General features: G+C 36.7%; 1 non-coding gene across 1 annotated transcript; it reads left to right on the top strand.

Annotated features, from left to right (window-relative positions):
* Positions 1-13,364: 13,364 nt before the first annotated feature.
* LOC118349083 lies at positions 13,365-13,472 on the top strand. The gene has a single exon (XR_004802076.1). It is a non-coding gene; the product is annotated as a small nucleolar RNA R71 (small nucleolar RNA).
* Positions 13,473-15,933: the final 2,461 nt, after the last annotated feature.

Here is a 15,933-nt window from a genome sequence, read left to right as displayed (position 1 = left end):
TGTTGTGGCTGGCGACATAACTTGTGATGACTCCCCGTGGCGGCTTCTGGCGTGAGAGAGAAGTGCTCTGTTTAATGGAACGATGGCTTTCATCTTAACCTAACGAGGTTCACGACACTACTGGTAGGTGCGATGCATATCGACTTCAAAGTGGGGGCTTGGTTTGATTCGAGGTGGTTTGTTGTGAAGATATATAAAGAGAGCTTCAATGCGTTCAATGCAATCTGTTATAGACTGATAAACATGCATATACATGAAGAGGAAGACGTGATGCGGGTTTATTCTATTAATGGGTAATAATAATAATAATAATAATAACCTGAATTAAAAATTACACGTTACTTGTAACACTCGGACCCAATCAAGCTCAATTTTTATTTATTTATTTATCTATTTATTTTGTTTTAGTTTATTCTATTTTATTTTATTTTATTTTTTTCACACGTTAACTTCCGCACTTTTTATTCTTTCCATCTATTTTCTTTTTCCCCCTTAAGTTTCCCTCTCGTCCACGGCATGCATGATCTTGCACGTCTCTTGCCTATTTTTTTCTCTAGAGTTTTGTCAATCAACTCTTTATATACTTGTACTCCTCTCCTGAAAATGAAGTAGCCGCAAACCTCCCACGGTAGTCTTTGTCCCCGCAAGCTCAATGCCACACTCACACAACCCGTAGCTCTCAGCTCAGGACTGCCGTCACCTTCCCCATCCCTCTCGTGTGTGAAAGCCCTCCACAACGTAAGCCCAAACCAACGTAACACTCAGTCGTGGAGGGTGCACCCTTGCAGAAACCGTAAGTCAAGTCACCGTGTGATAGCCCCACCGCCCAGACCCTTGGCAAACTGTGAAGCCCATGTAGCCTCGCCTCTGCCTCTGCGTTAGGACCCCCTTAGCGCCGTCCCTGCACCACCACCGTTGCACCCCTTCTCAGCCACCGTGGTACAACTCCCACTGCCCAGCTACCCTGCCTCCTCCACGGTCAAACAACACTAAAGAAACCTCTATTTTTGTCCCCAAAAACAGAGCAAATTTCTTTTCTGCTTGCTATTGTTCGATGTAGACTAGCTAGCGATGCAGCCGCCAACCTCTTCCACGACATCGCCACCGCACAGAGAGTATCGTTGGGCGCTGCACTCCATCCAAGTTCCTCACTCTCCTCTCAGTAAGCTAACCCCGAACTCAACTCTCCTCTCCTCTCCGTCTCTCTCTCTCTCTCTCTCCCGCTAATCTCTCCCTCTCAATCTCAGTGCTCTGCCACCGCATGGACCACCTTCGACCTCCGCCCAACACTATCATTGCATCTCACGCCCCGCCTCGCTGACTGTTGCACCGTAAACTCATTCAACATTTTCGCATGAATTTACGTAAAGTTACTTTTTCATATTTTTGGATATGAAATTACAATATTACCCTTATTATTGGGTGGTTTCAATTTGGTATTATGTTTATAATATATCTGTTTTTTACATGGTCTTTGTGGGAAGTATAAGGTAGGTATGGGGGGTGAGATGAGAATTTTGTGTTTTGTTTTGAAGTTTAAAATATTAAGTTTTAATATTATTATTGTTTTGGAATTTGAAAAAGGTGTATTGGGATTTAAAAAAATTGAATTATTTATTATATTTTGTATGAGGATTTGAAAAAGGTGTAATGATGAGATGAGATGAGATGAGATGAGAATGTTGTGTTTTGTTTGATGTCCCAAACTTGCCAGAAATTTACAGAAAATAAATAGGGTTTTCGAATTGTACTAATGATAGCATATTATATTTACAGTAAGTTTGGAATTTTATTTTGAACATTTTAATTATGATTACTGAAAATCACTTAAGTATTTCAACATGTTACTAAGTAAAGATTTATTTTAAGAGTAAACAATATTGGAGTAATGTTGTTTTTACACTTTAGATATGATTTAGTCTATTTAAAAATAGTTATGGTTTATTTTAAAATATTTTAGGATAATTATATTATCCAGTATTAAACTTTATAGTTGGTTTTCAATAATAAATAGGTCTGACTTTTAATGTTTTTGTCATAATTATTAAATCAACAATGATGATTTTAGAAAATGATGATTTGAAATTTTAGGTTTTGAGGAATTTAATAGGTTATTTTAGAAGCGTAGGATTGAATATCGAAATATGAGATTAATTGAAAATTTACGAGAATTATGTGATTATTTTATAGATGATGATTAATTATTGTTCGATATTTTTGAAGAAAATTCTGAAAAGGCTAAGAAGTCCAGTAAGCGGGGTTCATATGCTAGACTTTGCATAAAATAAAATGAACTGAGGTCCTTTTTGGAAAATGTGCATGTTTTGTTATGAAAAGAAATCTTAAAACAACCTCAGATATTTGTGCTGCATTACTCATGAGATTCTGTTTAAGAAGAAAGTATTTTCTGTCATGACTGGTGTAGACATGAGCTTATTTTTGGCATTCTGTTATTGAACTGACAAAAATGAGTGAATATAAAAATTTGATAAATTTTGCATGTGACGTGAAAATGTTCTGAATCTATTTTGAAAAATGTGAAATGATCTGAATATCAGTACTCTGTTTTGATATGATGTGGCATCTGAAAAACCTTTGGCATGACTTTCTGATTCTGTTCTGACTCTGATTCTGACTCTGATATGGTGATTCTGATTCTGTTTTGCTCTGATATGTGGCCCTGTCACGGGATATAATGGTGACCTCTGGCCCTGTCACAGGAGATAATAGTGATCTTTGACCCTATCACGAGATATAATAGTGACCTCTGGCCCTGTCACGGGATATAATAGTGATCTCTGGCCTTGTCACGGGATACAATAATGACCTTTGGCCTTGTCACGGGATATAATAGTGACCTCTGGCCCTACAACGGGATATAATAGTCGATTTCTGTTCTGAGTTCAATCGCTTTGATATTCTTGGTGATTTATGTTCTGTTTGGCTTTCCGCAGGATGCACAACCCTACCACGGGGGTTAAACATGACATCTGTTCTGATATGATGTTCTGATATGTTCTGGTAAGATGAAGATGTTAAGTCATGTTGTGCCAAATGAGTTTTTGAATATATAAATATTGGTTTCTGAATATGAAATGTTTGAAAAATCACTCTGATTTTTTGATAATATGTATTTTTAAGATTTGCATATTGATACTGAAATGTTTTGTTTATGCATTCTGAAATCTGTGAAAATGTTCATGTTTACACACTAGTATATGTCCTCTGCTTACTGAGTTGTTGATAACTCACCCCTTATCTTTATATATTTTTCAGATGATTTTGAATAGTCCAGCTAACGATCATGATTATGGAGCATCGGCGAGATGATTATTTAAGCATAGTGGATTATTCATAGAAGATTTCTGAGAAGTGACGGATTTTATTAAGAGATTTTGTAGTTTTTTGATGACGTTATATTTTGGAGTCTATAAATATATTGATGAAATGTGAGTTTTAAGTTATAGGGAGTAACTCTTCGATCCCTGCGGGACCAGGGCGTTATATTACTAATAGAATTTGATAAAATTCATCATAGTAATATATGTTAAAGTAAAAATATTTTTTATATTATTTTAAAATGACAATAAATAATTAATATATTGTCTAATTTAGGCTCAACATGACACAAAACCTAAATAAATAATAGCCCATCAACATTCAAAATATTGGCCCATTAAACCTAATTTAAGCCCAATAAGATTATCTATAATCCAACCTTAGAAATATTGGGCCGGGTCTTTACAAAGGGTGAAAACCCTAGCTCTTTTTCCCCTCCTCTTCTTCTTCCTCAGCACTACACGACTTCTTCCCCTTTTTCTTTCTTTTCTCTTTTCTTCTTCTTCCTTCCTCAACCCCCTCAACCCATGACTTGAAGCACCTCCTCCTGTCGCCCACCCCCTCGGCGGCCATTGCCACATGTTTTCCCCACAGCAGCCATCCCTTCCATTCGCCTCCACCGTGTACCTCCTCATTTGGCTCCTCGTGAAGCCACGACCAAGGCAGCTTCAAGCTGCTGTTGAGTACCAACCGGCACGCCACGAGTGCGAAGCTCATGCATTCCCCACCGACCCTCAACCCTTAAGTCACTCCACTGCCAAATCATCCTTCAAAAGCCATTTCCTTCTCCCATACACAGTCTCATTGACTTCCTCAGCTCTAGATCTGCCTTCCCAAAAATTAAGGAGAAGCTTTTCCCCAGCGCTGCCTCGAGCCACCACTCTCAGTCACGTTCTAGTTGTCGTTCGACCACCTCCTTGCCTTCTTCATCCCATTCCCGACTTCCTCCTCCCTTGATTTCACCCAACCCGTGAGCGAAGGCTCACTTTAGCCACTGCTTCACCATGCTCCACCACACTCGGTCGTGAAAATCACCTTTTCCACCCTATATCTGTCCGGATCCGCCACTGCCACCACGGTACTCCGCCCCTCCAAATGCCACGACAGTAAGCCGCATGCCACTCACATTGTTTATTTATCTTTAGGCAGCATAAGATTTAAATAACTATTTTTCGTCCAATTGCGCAGCAACACGTTCTCACGCATGCTCGCGGTATACTTAAATTCATCACGCTTAATCATTCAAAAATTGTCGTTCCGCTATTGTAAGTAAATTCCTGGATTGACCCTCAAATGTTGTTGCAGCCTGGTTGTGAATGAGAGGTTGCCGAGGGACCATGTGGAGCATTGGGTTATATTAATATAGGTGGCGATGAATGTCGACCTAGGGCCGGGTGGAGCGTTGGGAATCACATATAGTTTGGAAATTGTGAAATTGTTGAGACTGTGACAATTGTTATTGTTTGTATGATGAATTGTTTACTGCTTGGATGTATTATGCCATGCCATACAATCACTGCCTGTCATGCCTCTGAATTTTTATTGTTATTGATTGTCATGATTTGTTAATTGTGCTCTACCCTGTGGTTATGTTGTGAAATCAAAAAAACTGTGTTTTGGTGTCGAATGATTAAAAGCATATTTTGTGGGTACGTGCGTATCACGACCCCAAGCCGAGATGGGGTATTATCTCGATGGAGCAACTCTAGTCACTTGGGAGAGTGTAAACCTGAGTGACGTCCCCTAGGCTGTCGCTAGACAACAATAGGCTCGACCCAGACAGTAATGCTCTTGGTACGACTCTATGGGCCTCAGCTAGCGATGACCAGAGGATGTCTAATTACGTATGCTCCATATGCGGAGCAAGGCATTGCTCATTATGAACTCACACTCATGGTCGTTATCCCTGGTGTGATGGAGAGAGCCAGAGTGTACGGATGGTCTCATGGGGAGATGATGGTGCACATCGTAATAAATGAATGTCAACTGTGTACAAATGTGAGTTTTGGCGTGACTGGCTATAATTGAAACAATTTTGGCAAACATTACAAAAAGTGGTATTTTGGGATAATCTCTCTTGGATGCTCTGCGTGTTTGTGTGGTTTGTTTCTGATTACGCCCAAAGAATAACGCGGTAGTTGTAGCACAGCTTTGGGGTGTGAATTCTACAGAGAGACAAATTAAAAGAATAGCAGAAGGAACAAAGAAACTAAAGACAAATATGAAATGATTAGTGGAGAACAAAGATTACTTTTAAATGCAAATTAAAGTGAAGCAAAATGACTAACGGAAAAAGTACTCAAATTTGACAAATAGTAAAGCGTCAGGAATCCCCAGGACAAATCCGATATTTTAATTATTCTTAATTTATTGAATAACTCAATTGGGAACTCAATTCTCAAAATTTCGAATCGAAAAGGTATATATTTATAAACAAAAGTTAAATCAAATGTAACCCTTTAAAAAATTATTCACCACTTTTAAAATACATAAATTATTATCCCTATTGAGGAAATCCAATGACGACCATATACTTAGGGAGCGATATTGCAGCAAAGAATTAAATCAATATAAATAAATAATTATTCCGAACTTAATCAAAGAACCAATCCATTCAATAGAAAAAGCATGACTGAATCCATAAACAGAATAAATTTTATGATTATTCGGAGAAGAAAACATCAACAATGAATTAAAAATAATAAAACAAAAGAGTTTTAGTAATTGAAAATCAAATACATAAATTAAAAATACTATTTACTGTACAAGTTCATTCCTACCCCTACTTGAAAATTTAGTTCCTTATAAATATAATAGATAATAAAAATTTTAATAGAAAAATAGAGCAAACGGCGGCAATAGAATCAACCTTCAAGTTCACTCTATCGCGCTGCTGGTTCTTTTTCTTCCCGACATATATGAGGTGCCGTGTGATACATAAGGTATGGCTTCAATTGTGTGGGCCCACATCTTGTGTGGTGCTCCCCACATGTAAAACCATAGAAAAATGGCCCCCACGTATTGCATGTCTTCTACTCCTTCCAAGACCCCTCCATTGGTCAACTACCCAAAGACTTATCTCCAAATTTTGAGAATCCCACGTCGAAAAGAAAAGAGCACACTTGCCGCACTCATGGGTCAATTGAAGTTGAGCCCATAAGTGTAACCCAAAGTGATATACGGCTGCTACAATTCCTTTCACCTATATATACATGTTGCCACGCATTTTACTCCATCCGACTACCATCCAAATAAAACCAAATGTAAAAATTAAAATAATAAAGTTCCAAAAATATTAAGTGTAAAGCCCAATTACAAATTATCTCTCACAACCAATAATGTAATATTTGAGATTTAAAATATTATAAAATCATGCTCAAATATATCTTAGTGTGAATAGATATTAAGTTCAAGAATATAAATTATATTTAATTATTTATATTCACATTTTAGCATTTTAATTTAATAATAAAGTATTTAGAGTGCACTTTTGCGTACTCATCACACCCCCAACTTACTCATTGCTAGTCCCTAGCAATTTTCATGCCAAAACAATGAAAGAGACCAAAGAAAATCACATACAATGGCCACCAAGTCACACTTTCCAGATTCACATATCAAAGCAATATTTGGAATTCAATAACCCTATGACAAACAATCCACCTATAGCAATCCACAGAGTATGTGTGTGTGTGTTCCAAACCATATCCATCTAACCAAAAGTCCTGACACATGCAACATCAAGAACATCTCAAGCGAAAGGTTCAACTCAATAACTCACGGGTATAAAAGTGTTTCATGTGAGGATTTCTCTATGGAGTTCACAATGGGTACACACAGACTCTCATGGAAAATTAGGCAATTATGTACAAGCAACAAGTAAATATTGATCTTATGATAGGAACACTAACAAATAAGACTTCCACCACTCTTTCCAAAAGCTTACTTAGGATCAAAACGGTCAACACAAAAGGTTGTAACGTGGCTTAGGTTCAAGGCTATATAAAAAAAAATGAAAAGGACTAAAAAATTTTCAAGTACATACAAAGGGAATCTTATTAAACCTCTCAATAAACCACATTTCTCACTTGATGTACTCTTCAACCTTTCAAATCATCGAATAATACCTCTTTTTCTTTTTCTTTTTAGTTTTGTTCTTTTTTTTCATTTTTTTTTTCTTTTATAATTTGGTGAACAATTACGTAACCCTAGTATTTTGCTATTTCTACCCAGCGTTGGTATTTTTGCCTTTGAAGCTCACTCACTTGAACACCTTATAACTCATGTTCTTCACTTTTTCTCTCTCTTTCCTTTTCCTGTAAAAATGAAGAATTTCAGATCTAGTACACACTTGGAAGTAATAGGGGTAGAGAAAATCAGGGTATAGGTTATACTCCAATGTGGAGAGATATGGATAATGTGGGCATATGAAAAGAAAAAACTACATGTGTTTATTGGCTCAAAGTTGGCTACTAGGGGTCTATGATAGAAAGAGTTAGCTTGAAATGCTCAAACGTTGATCCTAAGTTGACATTCGTCATATCCTAAGTATATCCACCATCTTACCACAACCCACGTAATGATATTCTTAAAAAAAATGCTCAATTCAACAGATCAATGAACGCTTATCACAATTTACTGCATTTGTAGGCTTTCAATCCTCTCCAAGACTCACATGAATACTTAAAGAAAAGAGTTCTCTAGCTACATGTGTCAAACCACCATCTTACCACAAAGTTTGGATGAGTGCATTAGGGGTTCTGTGAATGCTTCAGCGAAAAAAATGATTATGGTGAGTTTGGTGAATTCACGAAGATGACTATGAATAAGAATGAGTACACATGTGAAAATGATGCACATGTGATGCAAATTAAAAAAAACTTTGGTGAATTCACGAAAATAGCTATGAATAAGAATGAGTACACATGTGAAAAAGATGCACATGTGATGCAAATTAAAAAAAAAAAAAAATGACACATGAAAATATGCCACAGAGCTCCAATAAGCATTTTAAATACTGAATTTGCACCACCACCCCCAACTTAAATGAAACATTGTCCTCAATGTTTAAAAATCAAATTTGAATGGGGAGTAACTAAAAAGGGTAGAATACACCTGATGAGTGACGTGGGTAGCTTGCTAAGCACCAAAGATGGTCACCTGAAATGACAAAATGAAACTAACCTGCAAACAAAAACAAAGAAAACAACAACAAAGAAAATAAGAGAAAACAAAAATAAAACAAAACAAACAAAAAAAAATAAAGAAAAACATACATACGTGGTGTGGTCAAGGTTGATAAACCGGATCCACAAGTGGAATGTCTTCCACTTCCGAAACTTTCCTATCGATTAATACTTTAAGGCATTGACCATTTACTTTAAAGATCTGACCATCCTTAAGATCCTTTATTTCTACCACCCCACTTGCAAAAACATTCTTCACTACAAAAGGGTCGGTCCACCTAAAATGAAGTTTTCCTGGGTACTTACGGAGTCTAAAATCATAGAAGAACACTCAATCATTAGGCTTAAATGTTTTTCTCAAAATATTTTTATCATGAAACGCTTTCATTGTAGCCTTATAGATTCTAGAGTTCTCATAAGCATCATTTCTCAACTCCTCTAACTCGGTCAACTAAAATTTTCTAAACTTACCTGCTTCTCCCATGTCAAAATTGAAATGCTTGATGGCCCAAGTGAAAGTGGTAAGGCTTTCCAAAAACAAGCGTATAAGGTAACATGCCTAAGGGAGTTTTGAAAGTTGTACGGTAGGCCCAATGCACATCAACTAGTCTCAAAGACCACTCTTTGCGATCTGGGTTGACCCTTTTTTCTAAAATTTGCTTAATTTTCTTGTTTGCAAGTTCTACCTGTCCACTTGTCTGGGGGTGGTAGGATGTAAAGACCTTATGTACCACTCCATATTTTTTCATCAAAGCCTCAAAAGAACGATTGCAAAAATGAGTACCCCAGTCATTAATGATGGCACGTGGTGTACCAAATCGAGATAACACATTCTTTTAGAGAAATTTAATTACCATCCTATTATCATTGCTCCTGCAAGTTGCTGCCTATACCCATTTTAACACATAATCTACTGCCACAATAATAAATTGATATCCAAAAGAAGGAGAAAATGGTCCCATAAAATCAATGTCCCAACAATCAAAAATTCCAATCACTAAAATTAGGTTTAAGGGCATCATATTACGACGGGACATAACTCCTAACTTTTGACAATTTTCACATGAGCGACGATAGTTGTTTGCATCCTTAAACAAGGTGGGCCAATAAAATCCACACTGTAGGATTTTTGTAGCGGTTTTCTTCTTTGAAAAGTGGCCCCCATAAGTTTGGGAGTGACACAATTCCAAGACGCTGGCTATCTCCTCATCATGGATGCAACGCCTTAAAATTTGGTCAGGGCAGTACTTGAAAAGAAAATGGTCATCCCAATATAAATTACGTACCTCATTCATGAACTTCCTCTTGTCCTGAGCGCTCTAATCCACAGGTATCTCACCAGCAGCTAAATAATTCACAATATGAGCAAACAATGGTAGAGAAGTAGTAGAAAATAAATGCTCATTGGAAAAATCATCCCTGATTGGCAGGTGGTCAGAGGTGTCCTCAAATGTGAGTCACGAGAGATGGTCAGCCACTACGTTCTCCATTCCTTTCTTGTATTTGATGGTGATATGAAATTCCTGCAAAAGTAAAATCCATCGTATTAGTCGCGCCTTAGCATCTTTCTTTCTAAGAAGGTACTTAAGGGCTGCATGATTTGTGAAAATAATAATAGGAAAACCAATCAAGTAAGCAAGCCTTATCCAAAGCAAAGACTACGGCTAGCAACTCTTTTTCAATGGTGGAATAATTCATCTGAGCACTATTTAGAGTTCTACTGGCATAGTAAATGACAAAAGGCTTCTCCTCCCTTCGCTGTCCAAGAACAGCACCTACGGCAAAGTCACTAGTATCACACATGATCTCAAAAGGTAAAGTCCAATCAGGTGGCTGCATTATGGCTGCTAAGGTAAGCTTGTCAATTAGCATTTTAAAGGTCTGTTGACAAGCTTGTGTCCACTCAAATGGGGCATCTTTAGCTAGGAGGTCACATTGTGGTCTAGATATGGTGGAAAAATTCTGTATGAACCTCCTATAAAAGCCCGCATGACCAAGAAAGGATCTCACATCCTTTATTGTCCTAGGTGTAGGCAATTTATAGATTAATTCAATATTAGATTGATCAACCTCTATCCCCCTAAAAGAAATAATATACCCTAAGACAATACTTGAAGGTACCATAAACCAGCATTTTTCTCAATTCAAAACCAATTCTTTCTCCTCACAACGAGTCAACAATCTCTCTAAATTCAATAAGCATGCATCAAAAGAAGATCCAAAAACAGTCAAATCATCCATAAAAACTTCCATGCAATTTTCAAACATGTCACTAAAAATGCTCATCATGCAACGTTGAAAAGTAGCAGATGCATTACACAATCCAAATGGCATTTTACGAAAAGCATAAGTGCCAAAAGAACAAGTGCAAGTGGTTTTATCTTGGTCTTCTAATGCAAATTCAATTTGATAATAACCATCCAAGAAAAAATAGAAAGGATGAGCAGCCACAGGCTCAATAATTTGATCAATAAAAGGGAGAAGAAAATGGTCTTTCTAGATAGCAGCATTTAATTTTCTGTATTCAATGCACATCAGCCACCGAATCACAAGTTTTGTAGGGACTAAGTCTCCCAGGTCATTCTTCACCATAGTAACACCTAACTTTTTAGAAACAACCTGTGTAGTACTTACCCATTTACTATCAGCAATATGATATATCATTCCTACATCTAATAGTTTCAACACTTCATTCTTTACCACTTCTTTCATAGTGGGATTAAGCCTACACTGTGGGTTTCTACGAGGACTAGTTCCTTCCACCAAATTAATTTAATGAGAACAGACTAGGGGACTAACACCTTTTATATCAGCAATGCTCCAACCTAAGGCTGACTTATGCTCACTTAGGATCCGAATTATTTTCTCACCTTGAGACTCAGACAATTCAGATGAAATAATAACATGAAAAGTATCACCTGGACCAAGGAAAGCATGCTTCAAACCCTTAGGCAGAGGATTCAATTCAACTTTGGGTGCTTCCACACTTGAAGAAATTTGTTTTTCACCTTTCTCAGGCAACTCCTCAAACTTCGGTTGCCATGCCCAAGTGCCATAATCCTGAGTTCTATAAGAAATAGCATAAATATCAACTACATCAGATGGATCACTGATAGAATCAAACTCAGAATTAATAAGAAAATACTCAAGGGGGTCAAAATCATGAGCTATAGAAACTCCCTTATCCATGAGTGAGTCAATCATGTATGTCTGGTAGCTCTCGTCATCATCTTTTGGCTGTTTTGCAATATGGAATATATTCACCTTGAGAGTCATGTCTCCAAAAGACAGCTTCATGAGCTCATTCCTGCAATTAATAAGAGCAGTGGAAAGGAAAGGTCTACCTAAAATCAAAGGAATTTTAGAAGTAGTATCAATAATAGAGCTAGTGTCAAGGATTAGGAAATCAACAGGATAATAAAATTTGTCAATTTGAATTAGAACATACTCTGTCACACCTCATGGTACTTTGACTGAACGATCAGAAAACTGCAATACCACAGTGGTTGGTTTGATTTCTCCCAACCCCAACTGCAAATAAATAGAATATGGTATTAGATTCATGTTAGCTCCTAAATCTAGCAAAGCTTGCCCAAACTTATGATTTCCAATGCTGCATGCAATGGTTGGACAACTAGGATCCTTGTACTTGGGAGAGTCTGCTACTCAATTAGAGCACTAACTTGCTCGTCAGGAACATTGTCTTCTTCACATGGTGCTTCCTCTAAATTGTACACAAATCCTTGAGAACTTTTGCATAAGTAGGAACTTGTTTAATCACATGCAAAAGAGGAAGATTGATTTTTACCTGCCTTAGATTTTCTAGGATTTCATTGATAGGATCTAAAGTTCGCTTGCTTGATTTTAAAACTTGAGGGAATGGTACCTTAACAGGACTTTTTGTCACCTCAGGTTCCTTGGGCAACTCGGCATCACTACTATCTTGATCCTTTTCCACATCCTCTGATTTGTTCGTTGTTAAGATATGTAATGACTTACCACTTCGTGTCACAATAGCATTCACATTCTTCAAATTCTTTTGCATCATGTGTTGACCATAGGGTGCAGACTGAGCTTGAGAAGGGAACTTACCTCGCTCATTCACACTCAAGGAGCTCATCAATTTGGACACTTGGCTCTTTATCTTCTTGTTTTCTTCAACAACCTGCGTAATCAAAGATTCAAACTTTTGGTTAGGCTTACCATGTGCCTCAATAAAAGCATGCAAAGTGTCTTCTAAAGGACTCCTAGAAGATGAAGGTGCATGACATGGTGTAGGATATGATCTAGGGGTTGTGCAGGCAGCTAGTTTTCAGACTTCTAGCTAAAATTGGGGTGATTGTGCCACCCCGGATTATAGGTATCAGAGAAGGGTGAAAATGGCTTCTTGTACATACCTAAGACATTACATTGTTCCTCATACGTCCCTCTCATCTCAACAATGTGGGACACTCTTGGGCGAGGTGATCTACCCCACCACACACAAAACATGGTCCAAAAGACTCTGTATGATTAGCCATGTGTGTTGGCTTTAAGTCCTTAGTCTTTAACACATTTAGCTCCCTAGTGAGCATCTCAACCTTAGCCTTTATGCTATCGTCTTGCCTGACATGGTAAATTCCACCACAATTTGGGTTTCCTCCAGGTCGTGAACTATTTGTGCTTTCAGTAGCACTAGGTCCAGTCTAAGTGTGAGCTTTTTCAGCAGGCTCATTGAGGTATTTTATGGCATCATCAGGATCTTTTTGTAAGAACTCACCATTACACATCATCTCCACAAAATGGTGCTCTATAGGTGTAAGTCCCTCATAAAAATAATTCACTAGCCGCCAATTCTCATACCCATGGCGAGGACATATACTCAACAACTCCTTAAATCTCTCCCAAGATTGATACAAAGTATCACTGTCCTTTTGTGCAAAGGTGGAGATTTACCTTTTTAAAACGTTGATTTTATGTTGGGGAAAGTGTTTATTAAAGAAGACTTGAATCATCTCATTCCATGACCCAATAGATCGTGGTGTCAGTGAGTATAGCCAACTCTTAGCTCTATCCTTCAAAGAGAAAGGAAAGAACTTAAGTCTGACAATGTCATCAGTTGCATTTTGACTATGAAAAGTTGCAACTACTTCCTCAAATTCCTTAATGTGCACATATGAATTTTTATTTTCCAAGTCATGAAAAGTAGGGAGTAACTGTATTATCCCTGTTTTAAAATCCAGTTGGTGAATATAAGCTGGAAACAAGATACTTGATGGTGTGGCTATGCGTGTAGGGTGGAGGTAATCCTAAAGGGTCCTAGTGGGTTGATCTCCGTGTTCACTCACTTCCTCAAAATTAGAAGAATTATCAAACAAATGATTAGAAAAATTAGACTCTGATTCTGACTCTGGCTCTAACACAAGTCTACAAGCAAACCGACCCAAGGCGTCTCTATACTTGTGCATATAAGGTAGAGAAAAGCACAACACTACAAAAAAAAACTACAAAAGAAAAAGAAAATAAAATAAAGATGTTGCAAGCTAAAAGAGCCAATGAAGTTACCGCCTTTATAAACTGCTGAAAGGAAAACTATCTAGCAATTCTTCTACCGTCTCCTCGGCAACGGTGCCAAAATTTGATTACGCCCAAAGAATAACGCAGAAGCTATAGCACAACTTTGGGGTGTCGATTCCACAGAGAGACAAATTAAAAGAATATCAGAAGGAACAAAGAAATTAAAGAAAAATATGAAATGATTAATGGAGAACAAAGATTACGTTTAAATGCAAATTAAAGTGAAGCAAAATGACTAACGGAAAATGTACTCAAATTTGACAAACAGTAAAGAGTCTGGAATCCCTTGCACAAATCCGTTATTTTAATTATTCTTAATTTATTGAGTAACTTAATTGGGAATTCAATTACCAAAATTTCCAATCGGAAGGTATAGATTTATAGACTAAAATTAAATCAAATGTAATCCTTTCAAAAATTATTCACCACTTTTAAAATACATAAATTATTATCCCTATTGAGAAAATCCAATGATGACAATATACTTGGGGAGCGATATTGCAATAAAGAATTATATCAATATAGATAAATAATTAATCCAAACAAAATCAAAGAACCAATCAATTCAATAGAAAAATTATGATTGAATCCATAAACAGAATAAATTCTATTATTATTCGAAGAAGAAAGCATCAATGTAACACCCCACTTCCCAAAAAGACATTTTAGAATTTTCAGGGAGCCAGTGTGCTACTACTAAACTTAAACTTAAAAGCTTTTCTTTTTAACAAAGCGCCAAATGCGAAAGATTTTCATAAATAACAAATTTCAATAAATACTGAAAATCCAAAATAAAGTAAACAGAAGCACTTATTTTAAAAAATTACGAAAGTCTCATGTGTTTATCAAAATAATTTATTTAAAGCTTAAACCATAAAATAATCACAGCATAATTTGTCTAGGCCTCTGCCTCGCCTCCCTGGGTCAAGTCCTGTCCTGCAGTCTTATTCTCATAAATGTCATCACCTGGGTTGTTTAAAAACATAAAAATATACAAAAATGAGTTGAATACTCAATAAGCAACTCATCATATAGTAAACATAATAAACATAAGGTTTATTGGGAAACGTGCATACTCACAAATATATATGTAATTAATATGAACATGAACCTGAACTATCTTTAACTTATCATAGGCCGTTATCCACAGTTGACCCTCGTGAGTTAGGGTTAGCGAATTTAAATAGATTCTGATTCCGCCCGTGACCGCGAGTTGTGGAATCCATACATAAGGAAGACATACTGGGTGCATTACCAGCATGCACGACCTGGCAATGCAATATGCCCATAACATAGGTACCGTCTTCATATCATAACATAGGCCGTTACATATCTTATCATAATCATACTTGCATACTTGTCATTTCATAGATTTCAAAAGAAATCGCATACATACTTGTCTTATCATAGATTTCAAAAGAAATCACATACATACTTGTCATATCATATCATAGATTTCAAATAAAATCGTATTTTTTCATAAATGTAGTGATACATGTTTCTTCACATAAATTGATGATTTTTCATAAAATATTTTAATGCATAAATATTCACGTGAAATCATGCATGACTTTTCATAAATTTATTTTCATGCATAACTCTCACATAAAATCATGACCTCTCATAAATCTTTTAATGCATAACTTCTTTCATAAAATCATATGAATTTAATGCATAAATCTTCACATAAAATCATAGATTTTCATAAATATATCATGACTGGATACGTAAAAACGAGCTTCCAAAGAAGGGCAAACATGCAAAATATTTTTATAAAAGACATGTCGTTTACCGTACATACGTGTAAGGGTATGATTATGCTACTTACCTTGCAACGCTAATCCACTATTTT

The sequence above is a fragment of the Juglans regia genome, chromosome 7 (assembly GCF_001411555.2).
Source record: "Juglans regia cultivar Chandler chromosome 7, Walnut 2.0, whole genome shotgun sequence".
Lineage (NCBI taxonomy): Eukaryota > Viridiplantae > Streptophyta > Magnoliopsida > Fagales > Juglandaceae > Juglans > Juglans regia.
Note: the sequence above shows the minus strand (reverse complement) of the source record. Positions and strands in the feature narration are given on the sequence as shown.